The following is a 14,912-nucleotide window of genomic DNA, read 5'->3' on the forward strand; positions in this document are numbered from 1 at the left end:
TGCTATGAACATCCCACTTCACCTCACCATAAACGTGTTTTATTGGGTTGTGATCTGGGGACTGTACAGACCACTGGAGTAAAGTAAAGCAATTTCCTGGAACCATCTTGAGACAATGACACATTTTCTTGCAAAAAAACTTCCTTCTTAAAAAAACAGAATAAGACAGAATGGTAAGCAGTAATGTTAGATATATTTATGGAAGCAATAATATGATGAAAGTACCAACCAAACACTGTTTTTCTGTTTTCACTCAATCTTCAATTTGGTTCCTTCCAATATCAAGTAGTTATACCACAGAAGACATACCTTGCTCTTTCTTACAGTACCACCAACACTTGAAGTCAGGCCCTAGATATTTTTACACTGGTTAATGGCAGTGTTGTGGATTGACTTGTAGAGGGACAGAACAAGCACTGCCTAGTTTGTTTGCCCTGATTGAATTATATATATATATATATATATATATATATATATATATATATATATATATATATATATATATATATATACATATATATATTCCACACAGCCACACTGACTGAGATAGTGTGTAAGTGAGAGAAGATACTCGTGCCCCTTGCTGATTTCCACCTTGTCTACACTTAGTTTTCCCCCTGTTTGGTGATAGCATGTCAGCTGGTGCTGTCACAATGGATGATAACAATCTTACTAATGCATAATAACATCCAGGGCTTTATATCCGCCTCACAGTCTCTGCATTATTACAATATTATTTGCTACAAGAAAATGAAGATTTTGCTGCTGGCTAAAACACAATATGAAAGGACAGACAGGGAAAAAAAAGTTAAGTGTTTTAGCAACACTAGTCATACGACCCTAGTGTGCTATTAACTGTAATATTGTTGCGGAAAAAACTCATGTTATATGTATTGAGAGCCATTTTCTTTTACTCGCCAGTGGCAGGATTTTAAGGTTGTCATGGTCTAAAGAATTGTCAAAATTTGCCCACTTTTTAGAAACTCGGTTTTATTCACCATGTCTGCTAAAGGTTCTACAGTGATATCCAGTTCAGAGTTTTGTCCAGTGGTTTTTATACCAATTTAAAAACTGATGCAGAATTTGACAGGAATTAAGTTAAATATACTGTAAATGTTGGTGACATAAGAGCAGACGCTACATGTTTCAATGGCTAATAATTGAACTGTTCAGCCCTGTCTGCATGTCTGCCTCCATAGTGAGTCACAAGAGCTTGAGCAGCATTAACAGTGAGGTTTATCTAATAAAGTGCACTGCCAAGGAGGAAACACGAAAAAAAGAGAATGGAAAGACCCACTAATGTGTCATACCTTAGTTTATCAAGATCCTGTTGTAATATGAGTTGTTCACCAATTTGATCGCTCTCCTACTGAAACATTTGACAGTTTTCCTCATTGACACTTATGGAAGCATTATCCAAAGACTGTGATGTGCAAATACGTAGTGAATCACAAGCTCGAGTGTGGAGAAAAGAGCCTGAACCACTGTCATTCTCTGACGAACATGAAACACAGTTATGATACTGATTAATCATTGTCACTAAATCTATGGTACTGATCTCCTAAAAGTGGTAGATGCTTCTGTCTTAAACACACTGCCATTTGCCAAATGGTAGCTATAATGTTATTAATGTTATTGAATTGACATTCAATGTCATTCTTCACATATTACAACAGGCGTAAGGATCAGACATAGAAGCTCGTGAAACATTAGATGACAGTGGCCTTGTTATAAATTTCAGTGAAAACCCCACAACAAGAAGTGATAATACTTTATTAATCTCTGTGAGAATAATGGCCCTCTCGCTGAAATGTTGACATGTCTCATTTCAGAAATACGTCTTTTTTTCTATTCCAGTTATATGTAATCTGTTCCCTACACACAAATCAATTTATATCTTAAGCGATCAAATTTAGCATGAGGATGACGTTTTTGTGCAGCTAAAATTGGCTTATATCTGTGTTTATAACCAACAGTGTGGGTTCATCTCCAAGAAATTGATTCTGATTGTCTTTCTATATTCCAGAATAGTTTTTTTCCGCATTGGTAACAGGTGTGTTTTCATTACTCAGTGGTGAAAAGTGTTGTTCTTTTTTTTAAAAACAAACAGCTCATATAGGTTTAATATAACCAAAAGACTGTAGTTTTAATAGTCCAGTAACCGTAAAACTTAAAAGGTAAGTTCTGAGTATTGTTACAGTAAGTATATTTTTTTCCATTACTGTTTTTTTTATTGGTTTGGCGCAGTTTTCATAAGCAATTGGTACATTTTCAAAACTCTTAGGACTTATATCACAACAGATCATCAAAAGTGCACCTTTTTCAAACATTTCAGCATATTTTCAATTGTGTTAGTACAATACACATAATGACAAAATATCCTTTTCACTACACAAAATAAGTGTTCCATCTAAATAAATGTTTCGTTCACAGTTACTGCCTTTCATAATGTTATCACTATAAAATTTTTGATTTGCATCTTTTATTATTCAGTTTAATACATTTGTCTGTCATTTAATTCAACTGATCTTAATGTTTAATCAGTGAATCATTCATTATGTCCATGGATTTTCAACTTGACTGATTGTTGTCTGGTCATTTGTAAGTTACACATTGCTGCAAGAGCTTTCAATCTAGAAATACTAATTGCTAATTGTTTCCCTCTGATGATCACAATTAGTTACCATATAAGTAGAACTGTGTTTGAGACTTCGCACTGTTCAAATATGGAGCAGGATAGACTCGTAGGGAGAGGAAACCTTCATCGAAGAGGTGGTGGTGCTCCTCGACAGAGAGGTGGGCACAGACAAAGAGAAAGAGGTGGTGGTGCTCCTCGACAGAGAGATGGTCTTCAGAGAAATGTAGGCAAAAGACAACGCATCATCATCTCTAATGAAGTCCGGGCCATCATTGTTGACCATGAGGTTAACAGAGGCCTTACCATGGCTGAGGCTGCCAGGTTGGTACAGCCTAATTTACAAAGGTCAACTGTCAGCTCTATCATCAGAACTTTTCGCCAAGAAAACCGGTATGTCTGCTACAGCAACTTCACTTCTAAAATATAGTACTCTATTGTATAGATGAACAACATGTAATTGTCAGTTTACAGTAATGTAATTTGTAATACTTCAATATTGACAGTATATGATTGTCCTCAGAATTAACAGGAGACAACCTGGTGGTGGTCGCCCACGTGTTTTGACTGACCAGCAGGAGTTGGCTGTGGTGGAAATGGTCAGGGCAAGGAATGACACACGGCTATCTGAAATCAAACAGGCTATTGAGAACAGCAATGACACCTTTGCCAATGTGCCATCAATTAGCCTTCCAACGATTGCCCGGCTTTTGAAGAAGCACCAGGTTTCCAAGAAACAAATTTACTTGGTTCCTTTTGAGAGGAACAATGTCCGGGTGAAACAACTGCGTTCAGAATATATTCAGGTACAACACTAAACTGGCATGCAATTACTGAAACAGTACTGACAACTATTAGTTGTAAAAAAAACTAACTAAATTATCATTTTAGAGGGTGATGGAGCTGGACGCTGCTGTGAATCATCACAAGTATATTTTTGTTGATGAGGCCGGTTTCAATCTGGCAAAAACTAGACGCAGAGGACGTAACCTTATTGGACAAAGGGCTACCATCCCAGTCCCTGGAAAACATGGGGGAAACATCTCAATGGGTGCAGCTATATCTGAAGATGGTGTGGTTGTGGCTGTAGACCAGTTCTAGGGTCATACAACACTGAACACCTGATAGTTTTTTTTAAATGAACTGGAGCAGGCCTGTCAGGGAGAAGACATCGTCTATGTTGTTGTGTGGGACAATGTCAGCTTCCACCATGCACAGCTGGTTCAGGAATGGTTTCAAACACATTCTCGCTTCATGACCCTCTATCTTCCACTATATTCCCCTATCCTCAACCCAACTGAGGAATTCTTCTCTACATGGAGGTGGAAGGTGTATGATCGCAATCCCCATGAGCATGTCTCCCTTCTTCAAGCCATGTGTGAAGCTTGTGGTGATATAACTGCTGAGCAATGTCAAGCCTGGATTCATCATGCCAGGAGATTTTTCCCACGGTGCCTGAACAACGAAGACATCCACTGTGATGTTGATGAAAATTTATGGCCCAATGTTAATGACCGGCTTGACCTTTTTCGTGTGATATATGTGTGTGTGTGTGTGTGTTGTGTGTGTGTGTGTGTGTGTGTATATATATATATATATATATATATATATATATATATATATATATATATATATATATATATATATATAGATATATATATATATATATATAGATACATACATGGAGACCAGATAAGCCAATCAGATTTTTTTTGTATCCAAATCTGTGATTGGCTGGTTTTGTGGCACAAATATAACGGTGTACAGAAAGAGTTGAGCGCGCACGGGCAGAAATGTTGAGAGCGCAAGCAACACATTGTGAGTGAGCGCAAATGCAAAAACTGAGCGACAGGGGCTGCTATTGTGTGTGTGTGGATAATAGCAAACACTGAAATACATTTTTTGCACGCAGCAATGAATTTTGTTCACTCAAATTCAGCTTTTCTTCGCTCAAAATAAATTTCTCCTCAAAATGCAACACTTGCACCTGCAATTTTTTTTTACGTGCGCTCAATTTTCTTTTACGTGCGCTCAGAATAGTGGCACAAAAATAACGCAATACATTAGAGGCTAAATTAAAAGCAGCGTCAGACCATGTCTCCATGGTGTTTTCTATATAAAGTTCACAACTTACTGTTAGCACCTCAGAAACTCATTTGAAGGTGACAAGTGCTGTGCTTTAGGTTAACTGATCAGAAAGTCTGGGTTAAACAGAAACTTTTGTACTGGAAAATATTTTCCTTTAAGGGAAGTAGCCATGTGAATAACCAGAGATAGGTCCAGTGTGGTAGGATGTGAGCATGTAACTAGGACACAGTGCACAAAGAGTCAAACAATGGTTGTATGTGGCTAAGTTTTTGGTGTAACAGTTATCTAAATGTTTGTGCCATGTGCACTGCCCTGTGAAAAAGGAAACAAATCATGCAACGTTATGATGGTGTCTTTTTGCCTCCCCCTCATCACCATAGAGCTGGCCCGAACAGTAAAGGTTAGCAGCTAATGAGCCAGGCTGGAGTAGAAATACACCAACATTTGAAACTTTTAGAAAATCTTGACAAGTAAAATGCAAACTCTGTGAGCGGAAATTTGCATAGGATTTAGCAAAGAAAAAAATTAAAACATTGTAAACTGCTTAAACCAGTAGGTTGCAGGAAAAAGAGAGACGCCAGTTATTTCACAGCAGTTATTGTGAACTGTATTAATTCCTTTTTTCTTATCATTATGTTTTTACATGTTGTTCAAAGTTAGATAAAAAAAAAACAAGCCAAAAGAACTTCAACACAAATGATGCATGTGTACTGCCACGCGTTGTATTAGGACAAATTAACATGGCAGCTTGACATGGTTTGTGATAAAGGATGGCCAAATTACACTCAAATGACAAAATTTGAATTAGGTTTGAATCCTACTTCTACTTACAGCCTACAAGATCTCTTCTTGAAAACAGACAAAAATCTTAGCAGAACAGTCTCGATAAATTAGAGGCTATTTTCATAAACATATTCCCATTTCCTTCATGCATATATTCCCCAAATACATTGTTGTCAGCTTCTCTGGCAAAGGAGCCAGTTAGAGGTGTGCCACTGATGCAATTCAAAAGCCATCCAATACAGAGTATCCTCTCTTCTCCAGCCTGCTTTACTCAATTGGGGTCCATCACCATCATGAAAACAAACGTCTCCTCACTGCCAGGGTAATTTTTCCTCCTCTTCCACCACTGACTCATATTAATATCTTTGTAGAAGGCTATGTGTGCTCCAGGAGGCCAGTCCCATGTGTTTTTTTTCCAAACCTCTCGCTGTTTCTCTGGCCACAGCCAAGTGCATTAACATATGTTCTCACAGCGCACAGTGCTACTCTGCATTGGTAAATGCCTTATTACAGCAAGACCCGCTCTGTGCTCTTCCATTGAATATCCGTAAGTAGTAAAACACAGCCATACCAGCCCACTCAGAACAGTAGGAATGTGTCTCACATGACAGGAGGGCTCCTTAACATTTAGTCAGAGGCCCTCTTTGTCAATTTAATATTCCTCCTACTCACAGTAATTGCGGGTGGTAATAATGACAAATAAAGGCAATATTGCTACTGCATGTTACATACTGAGTGTAATAAGGTCATCTGCTGGTTATGTTTTTTCCCCTGTATTTATGCCTTTTTAGCATGCAGAGTCAAATCTCTCAGTATGACTTACATCTCGAAAGATATGCCAGTGTGAAATATGCAAAGGCAGAGGGTGAGAAAAATATCCCGAGCAATGCAGCTTGTTCTTGCCTAGAGAGCTTACATGCTTGTAATCATTTCCTAACTGCGGTTTCCTCTTTCATTTGTTGGTTTTTATTCTCTTCTGTCTTAAGTAATATCAAGCATTTCAGAGATCATGAAATCAGTGTCATAATATAAATACACACGCATATATCTCCTTTACAATTGTAGAGAAAACAAAAGCTGGCTTTCACTTTGTGGAAACAAAGTGGTGCACACGGTTGGCAATGGTGCACAAACTAGAGTGTATTAAAACAAAAGTCAAAGAGACAGAGGAATACATCTCCCACAGTATGATGGGATATTTTTGACAAAACACTTGTTAATTGAACATTTTGTGTGTGTGTTTACTAGTAGTGTGTAAATTCCAAGTAATATAATTACTTCATAAAATAAATAAGTGTGGACATCCCAAAAACATGCGACATATTAACATCAATTAAGAATGCAGCTTGATTGCCACCTACAGTGAAAGTGTTGCTTGTATGATGAGTAAAATTGTGAAACTGGAGGACAGATAATGCACCCACTATCTTATCTGAGAATGCAGCAGGCTGATGATTATGCTGATTGCTGCAGGAGCAGTTTTGGGTTAAAATGTGTTCACAGTGCTCAAAACTCTCACTTTTAGGGTAAGGCTGTTTTGCTTTTGTGCTTCTTTTTTTTAACGTTTACTTTGCATTTCAGATTTCTGTGATCTTTGTTCTGTCTGCCAGGGAAACAGTTGTGCTGTGTTGATCTGAAGACATATTCAATGTGCATCAAATACTAGAGGGAACTCATCTTATTCTTGCACAGAGAACTGAGGGCTGGCATCCATGACATCCCACTGCACTGCACTGATTTATAATCTTAGGGAGGATACATCTTAGCAAGGATACATCGCTGAAACATGAAGGCATTGAATAATACTTTTCTCATGAATAAAATCATTAAAAGAAGCTTTTTTATATAACTTAAACCTCACCCGTGAATGCTGAATGCTGAGCATTTTGTGATTAATGTTCAGCTATAAATTAAACATGCTGGATTTTGAGGATATTTTTTTTACATTTATTTATGTTCTTTTAATCATTTATTATTTAATGCCTTTTCTGACAAGTCAGATAACCTAAGGACACAAGTTATGTTTGCTTTAACTTTTCAAATCTATTCCTAGATAATCTAGCTTGCACCGACGTGCTAACTAATGAAGCCTATAATGCTGTTTTTAAGTCATTAAACACGAAAGCCTAACAACACAGCTTTTGCCTAATGACAATTTGTGACAATGTCTTGTTTCAGTATTGCTGTTACAATAAACAAAAAAACTACACCCTGTGAAATTGCCCAGTTATTTAAAAAAATATATGTTATTGCATAATCTTACAGTATTTGCACTGTTTTTAAGTGAAAGTGTATAATTAAAACCAGAGACTACACAGCAAATTTACAATTGGATGAGATCACGTTATTTCTACTGCCATACAAATGATTGGACATATAATTTCCAATTCAAGGTTAACTGTAAAGACACGGTTACCAAGGAAAAGACGTGACCGCAAATACAGCTGGAGCTTCGCATTTTTGACTGTTGCTACATAGTCCTGCATATTAGGGACTTAAAACCTCAAACACATCTGCAGCAGTTATTAGAAAGTATAGAAAGAGCTACAAGTATCCTTAAATAATGATGCCAAATAAAATCTAGTATTTAAAGTGCCTTAAAAAACAGATGAGTGCTGCTGGCTTGGCACAAGGAATCCTTGGAAACTGTTGTTTCACTGATGTTCACAGTGCAAAGAATATTGCATGACGCCAAACTCTGCAACTGGTTTCCAAGAAAACTACTGCTTGTAAAATAGCTCAAAACCTCAAGACCTTAAAAAACATTTCTGTGCATTTTAGAGAGTTTTTAATCATGCCCAGGAAAAAAGAAAAAAACGGGTGGGAACACAAAATATAAGAGAATAAAATGTCACTGATGATGATGATGACAATGACCAGACTAGGGTTGTATTATCTTATCTTTATTCTTTTGAGTTTTTATTTATTACAACAGAACAGAATTTCATTCTGTAACATGATATAAGTAAAAATGTGTAGATATACTTACATGTATATTGTTTTTTACACATTGTAAAAGGGCTTCCAGAACCATCTATCATGCTCAGTGTTAGATTAGACACAAAGAGTAGGTGGTGGTAGGTTGGAGGATTGGTTTAGATGGCAGTTCTGATCCAATCTCGCAATGACCATCCATCATAGCTTCCTGTGATGCCGTGTTTAACGTCTGCCAATATCTTATTAGAAATGTGCAAGATCGTAAAAATGAAAACTCCTAGGTATTTAAAGGAGCTCACTATGTCATCGCTTGAGACAAGATTCTACATGAGATACTCTAAGAAGAAGCAACTTGGTTTGAAACTCTGAAGGCTATGATAAATCACTATAAGAAGTTATAGGGAGCTTTACAGAGGCTCTAAAAATATGTTGGGTTTTCAAAACAAAAACAATAAAAGATAATAATTATTTAGTTATATGTATTATTGCTGAATTTGCTGAAACCCAAGGTCCCTTTATATAAGAGTATAAAGAAACAAAGGCTAAAGGTTGAAGACTTTTTTAGGAGGTGAGTTTTGGCAAGCTTATTAAAGTAGCCCAGTCACACTTAAATGAACTTAAATACACTGAAAATATTGTATTTATAATGTTTTTAATTCTGCCTTTTCCTAAGGAGGACATATCAAACAGCACCGGTGAGACAGGCACACTCACAATGTCCTCTAAATATATTTAGGTTATATTTTTTTCTCTTGATAAGCATTGTCTGATTATTCACTATTATATATTGCTATTGCTTGGTTAAAATTTGGTTGTGAACAGGAACTCTTGACCTTAAGTTACTATTACCACAATCTGAATTAGTGTATTTAAGTCTTAGGTTTAGCTGTATTTCAGTTTTAGTTGTATTCAGAAGTTTTCTCTTCAACTGTTCAAAAGTGAACATGCACAAGTAAACAGCACTCGCATGATGAAAATCTGAATTTCTATTTGGTATTTCTGGGGCACCATTTGCAGTGGATTAGCTCATGTACTAAAGTATTTTGTCACAGCAGGTTGCATGTAGGGCTGGGCCATATTATACCGTTCACGGTAATACCGGTATAATGTTAGGCAACGATAGGAAAATGAAATATCGCGATAGAATGGGAGTAAAACGCGCATGCGCAGTGCCTTTGTTTTCATACGCACATGGCCGATTGTTGAGTGAAACAGATGAACCAGAATTGGTTTGTAAAAATGGTGCAACTTCCGTGATGTGGAACTGGTTTGGTGTTTGTCCGTCAGATACACAACAAAGCACATTTTTTTGCAGAACATGCAAGCGGCCGTTGTTATTGTCGTATTTGTCGGACTAAGATGCTCTTAAATCTGGGAGTAATCTGGGTCCTAAACTCCGTATACTTCAGGTCAAACAACACTGCAGCATCACTTAGAGTTAAAAACTGTCTAAATTCTTTCATCTTTAATAAAACGATCAGCATTGCTGCTTTACCAGGTGTAACTATGAAGTTTAACTTCCAGGCATCCATGAAAACAAAAGTTATTACATTTAACGGAGTTAGAAGTTAGCAGGAAGCTAGCGGAAGTTAGCTCGCTAGTTTCGCTAGTTACCTAAGCATGATATTGCATGTTCTGACTGAGAGATTTCTGAAAAAAATCAAACGTACAGCTCTGCTATCACTTCCAACATAAATGAAGACAGGAAACTAAACAGCAGTGACGTTTGTAGGGTTACTGAAGTTGGGCTAGCTGGTATATAATGATGTGCTACGTGATCGCTAGCGACACAGCTATGTTAGCATAACATAAACAGTGAAGCTGGAGGACGAACACTAACACTTTTCCACTTATAAAAGTTAACGTGAAGGTTCTTCATGGTTAGAAACAAATGCAATCGCATGGCAGGATGCTGTAAACGGACCAAACTTCAGTCAGGAGAACAACTGAGATAATCCATCCACAATACGAGGTTAGTCATTAATATACTGCAACAACATGGGAATAGAGCAGCTGCCAGAGAATTCAACATTAATGAATCAATGGTACAGAAGTGGAGGAAGCAAGAAGAATGAGTTTAATAAAGTTTGATTTATCTGACTGCTTTGTTTTGCTTAATGTGCCTTATAATCCCGTGCACCTTATGGTCCGAAAAATGCGTACTGCACACTGCAGTTTAATGTTGCAAAGCACCTCTTTTTAACTTCAGTGGATATTATACATGGTTATGCTCAGGATATGTCAGCCCATTTCTACTGGAAATGCCTTTTGGTTAAACTTTCAGCAAGGAATTTGCATTTGCACTGTTACATTTTTATAAAGCTTTAATGTACATAAAAACCAGCTTCTTGTTTAAGTGAAAATAAATGGAAGGTTGTCTTTTTGCGCTAGTAATGTTGTGGAGTTGTATTTTGTCTCGCATCAATTATATCGTCGGTTATATCGTTATCGCAAATTTTCAAATATATATCGTGATAAATATTTTTGGCCATATCGCCCTGCTCTAGTTGCATGTGATAATTTAGAGTTTTAAAATACACGGGTACTCTTGTAGTCGTTGTACAGTCCATTTGAAAACTTCAAGTAGGATCCATGAGATTCATATTCCGTTTGCCTACAAAGTTCAAATCATTTGCTATTATCCTCTGTTTGACTAAGATGCTTAAACACTAGCAATCTAGGAGACCAGGCAGCTGGACTACAGTCCTGGCGCACAAAATGACTTCCCATTAATAGGTTGGGGAGCATCAGGAGAGCCCACCCTGAGCAGAGATTTCCACATGGATATGGCCTATAGCACAAGGGTACCTGCCCTCAGCCATCTGCACTGATTTGACAAATGATTCTATATCAAAGGCCTCTGCACTGATTTGGGTCGTAATTGATTGGAGGCGAGGCCCTCAAATCCCTGATTGGTTTAGCTGGATGTGGGGAGGGAGATACGTGGCGAGTGAGAGGAAAGGACAGCCAGCATGTGAGAGAGTACAGTGCAGGGGATCTGGGAAATATACTAACAGAAGTGAGCCTCATTTGCACTTTGAGAGAATTCAGAATGAAATTTGTGTGGTACGCAATTTCGTCAAACAATATGCATGGTACATTCTTTTACAGAGCAACCCATGTTGTCTCTGAGCTTGTGTTTCTTTTTCCAATGTGACTGTGGGGATATCCAATTTGTTACTGTGTCCATAAAGATCGGATTTCACCATACAAAAAGAAGAATTTGGTTAGAAATGGAATATTATTGATTTGTTCCACACGGAGGTGTGGTCTGATGCAGATATATGAGAATTGTAAGTTGGCTGAAAGGAAAGCATCGATTATATATTTCTTCATCATTTTACCCTGAATATTTGATACCATTAACTGCTGTTACGGAAATTATGTGACAAGTGAAATATCATCAGAGAGGATAGCCATTGTTCACTTAACATCCTGAAAGTTACCTAAACCTCATTACCGATTAAATGGATTAAGGGGATGTCAAATACTTTTTTATCCTTTTTTTTCAGTTAGATTTCCAAAGAACATGAATTTCTTCCTTGATATGCCAGGTATGATCTTGAAAAGTGTATTTTTTTAATAATATTGTAGATAATTTTCCATTCTGTCATTTATACTATGGTGCGTAGAAGATGTCCTGCAGATGAGCCAGGATACTGTGGAGCCCTCTTAATACAATTGTGACTGTGATGTTATGTATATAGAGGCCTACTCCCTTCATTACATGGCAGGCTGGCTGCACCACATACCTTTTGCCATTTGACACAGACATGCGGTGCTTGCTAGTGACAGATGCTGCACAGCACTGGTCCCAGAGGTCACAGATGACCTTTTGGATTGTCTTTTTTTCAGTCACAAAGCATTATTTATTTGACGATGGCCACCAATGCAACCCCAGGCACCTTGATGGAGCCGTGGGTTGTTGCTGCTTGTCTTCTGAGATTACATTTACCTCAAATGAATTGGAGTTGAGTGACTGACTGTTTGCCCGTGCACTTGCATGTGCGAGGATGTGGACGTACATCTTTAGGAAGATACATTACTTATCCATAGTCTGCTTGACGCAAATAACAAAGCTTAATTGCTGCATGACAGGCCTTTTGTTTGGATGCCTGAGGGATTTCCTTTTATTATACAGAGTGAATCACCATTGAAATGTGTTTATTCGGTGGCCTTTCCTTGGCTTTAAAAAGCTCCTGCACACTGTATGTCTTAAGAATTTTATCTGTAACACTCAGCGCATTTACATTCATGTCTTTGTCAAACTTCACAGAATAAAGTCTAACCCTTCAAGAAGCAAGGTGTTTCTCTCGCATGCTCATCACTCAACCTTTACATTGTTAGGTGACATTTCACAAGAGAGTTTGTCTTTTGTGGAAATAAAAACTGTGAAACGCGAGGAAAACAAAACTGTGAAATGGCATCCCGGAGTCACACGGCTTTAGTTTACCGTAGCTATTTCAGAGTTGGCAAGAACAAGGTGCAGTGCAGGCCCCATATTGTCAGAGGTGCTTGATCCCCACCCCCATCCCTTGTCCTCTCCATCTGTCACCTATTTAAATTGTGGTGTTCACAAAGACATACACATACTTTGGCATGCTTACACACACATTATTATACACAGCCACCTCAGATACCAAGAACCGTATTATAATGAACTACTTGTATGTTATAGCTTGTCAGACGCACATGACTTTATGTACAGAACCAAGCATGTGCATCCCTATTCACATTTTATTACTACCCTGTTGTGCTATAATGAGGAGTTGTTATTCACGCTGTCGATTCACAGGAAAACCTTGTGAAAACCCATGTGAAACAATTTTCTGTAGCCTGAAGCCTCATGTCAGAAATATGATCTTACCCTCACCTCTTACCCCGACTGCCGTAGTGTGATGATGCTCTGAGGTGAGCCCACACATCAATTATTCACATAATGCAAAATTTTTACTCTTTATCTTCTCGCCAGCTAGGGGAGACAATTTAAGAAAATAAGAAGAGAAAATAAATGATGAGCAGAGGGAAAACGCAGCAAGACACTTGGTGGGTGAATAAGAGAGTTTGCGGTGGACAGACAATGCTCTTGATGTGAGTTATAATTGTAGTTTAACAATGTGTGGACCTCTGGGATATTCACTATGCAATATATGGCCTTTAGACTAGAATCACTATGGAAACCAAAGGCCCTGAACGACCTGCAGTGCCCACCCACTTGGACAGCCGTTAATCATCTTCGCTCAGATCCTGGCACTGCAGAATTTGGCCAATGTGTCAAGAAGCAATTATATATACTTAGTGCTCGGGCACCCGATCTCCTCCCTCTCCTCGCTCTCTCACTCTCACATTCTTAATATAATCACAGAGTAGTCAGTTTAAAAGCCCTCTGTTCATTTCGCTATCTATCTGGGGGATGCACACAATGTAGATGAAGAGAAGTTTAAAAAGCCAGTGGATATTCTATTCTGAGAGCCATTATAATCAGAATATTCTTTACATATAAATCATATCCAGCCATTTACTCATTTTACCAGCCTCCTGAACTGACTGACATACTAAATTACCCCAGCTGGCCCAATGCATTCGCTGCACATATTGGGCTGGTGTGGATCATGGAGACTAATGTGAGCTGACTAGAGGGAGATTATGTTCAGCTGCTAACAGCTAAAACGTGAATAACACTATCCGCAAACCCACAGTGTTCCCCCATTACATCAGCCCTGATCAGCTGGGTAAAAATGGAAAGAGTGAAAGAGAGAGAAGTATGGGGTCCAGAGGAAACAAGACGTAGACATAGTATGTGGAGCAATCGAAAGTGATGTCTTCTTACATTAACACATCTGTAACACCCCATTAGAGCTACGGCACGCTGTAATTTCTCACCAAAAGCAACCCAAATTTGAAAAGTTCATGCCTTACATGGATGTGCGTTCTTATTCTACAATGATAGATATGCAGATAATTTACTTTTTCCAGTGATTTTCCAGTGACAGAGCAGAGAAACGGGTATCATATTTTGTTATTATTTACTGTCCGACCACTGTCTGCATATTTTAATGCCACCAAAGTCATTTCAGACAGCTAGCTGTGCATTAGGGATGTAGAGCGGTGTTAGGCTTTGAACAGTTGATGACAGCCTGTCAGACAGCTTCCATCTATTGGGCTCCTTTTACCAAGGTCCACTCTTGCAATAAGCCACTCTCAGCCATAACGCCCATTCATCCAGAAAAGGACACAGGCATTTTTGACACGTTTGGTGCTAAGTGAACTGAAATTGCGCGAATTTCACTGCATGGCACATTATCACATTTGCAAGAGTCACGCATCAGGAGTAGAGGTTGAAGGGGACAGTGACTTCAGTCAGTGTGTGGTGACGACTTGAGACCATCACAGTGAAGTGATGACTTTGACTGTGCATGTACAAGACTAATTAGCATTGAATAAATTTGCCCTTCTCGCTTCATGTTAA

At 38.2% G+C, this 14,912-nt stretch overlaps 1 protein-coding gene across 1 annotated transcript in view; it reads right to left on the reverse strand.

Annotated features, from left to right (window-relative positions):
• Positions 1–14,912, reverse strand: part of pcdh11 (protocadherin 11) — a 202,619-nt gene that overhangs the window by 66,822 nt on the left and 120,885 nt on the right. The window lies entirely within an intron of this gene.

Source organism: Aulonocara stuartgranti, assembly GCF_965226115.1.
Source record: "Aulonocara stuartgranti genome assembly, chromosome: 2".
Lineage (NCBI taxonomy): Eukaryota > Metazoa > Chordata > Actinopteri > Cichliformes > Cichlidae > Aulonocara > Aulonocara stuartgranti.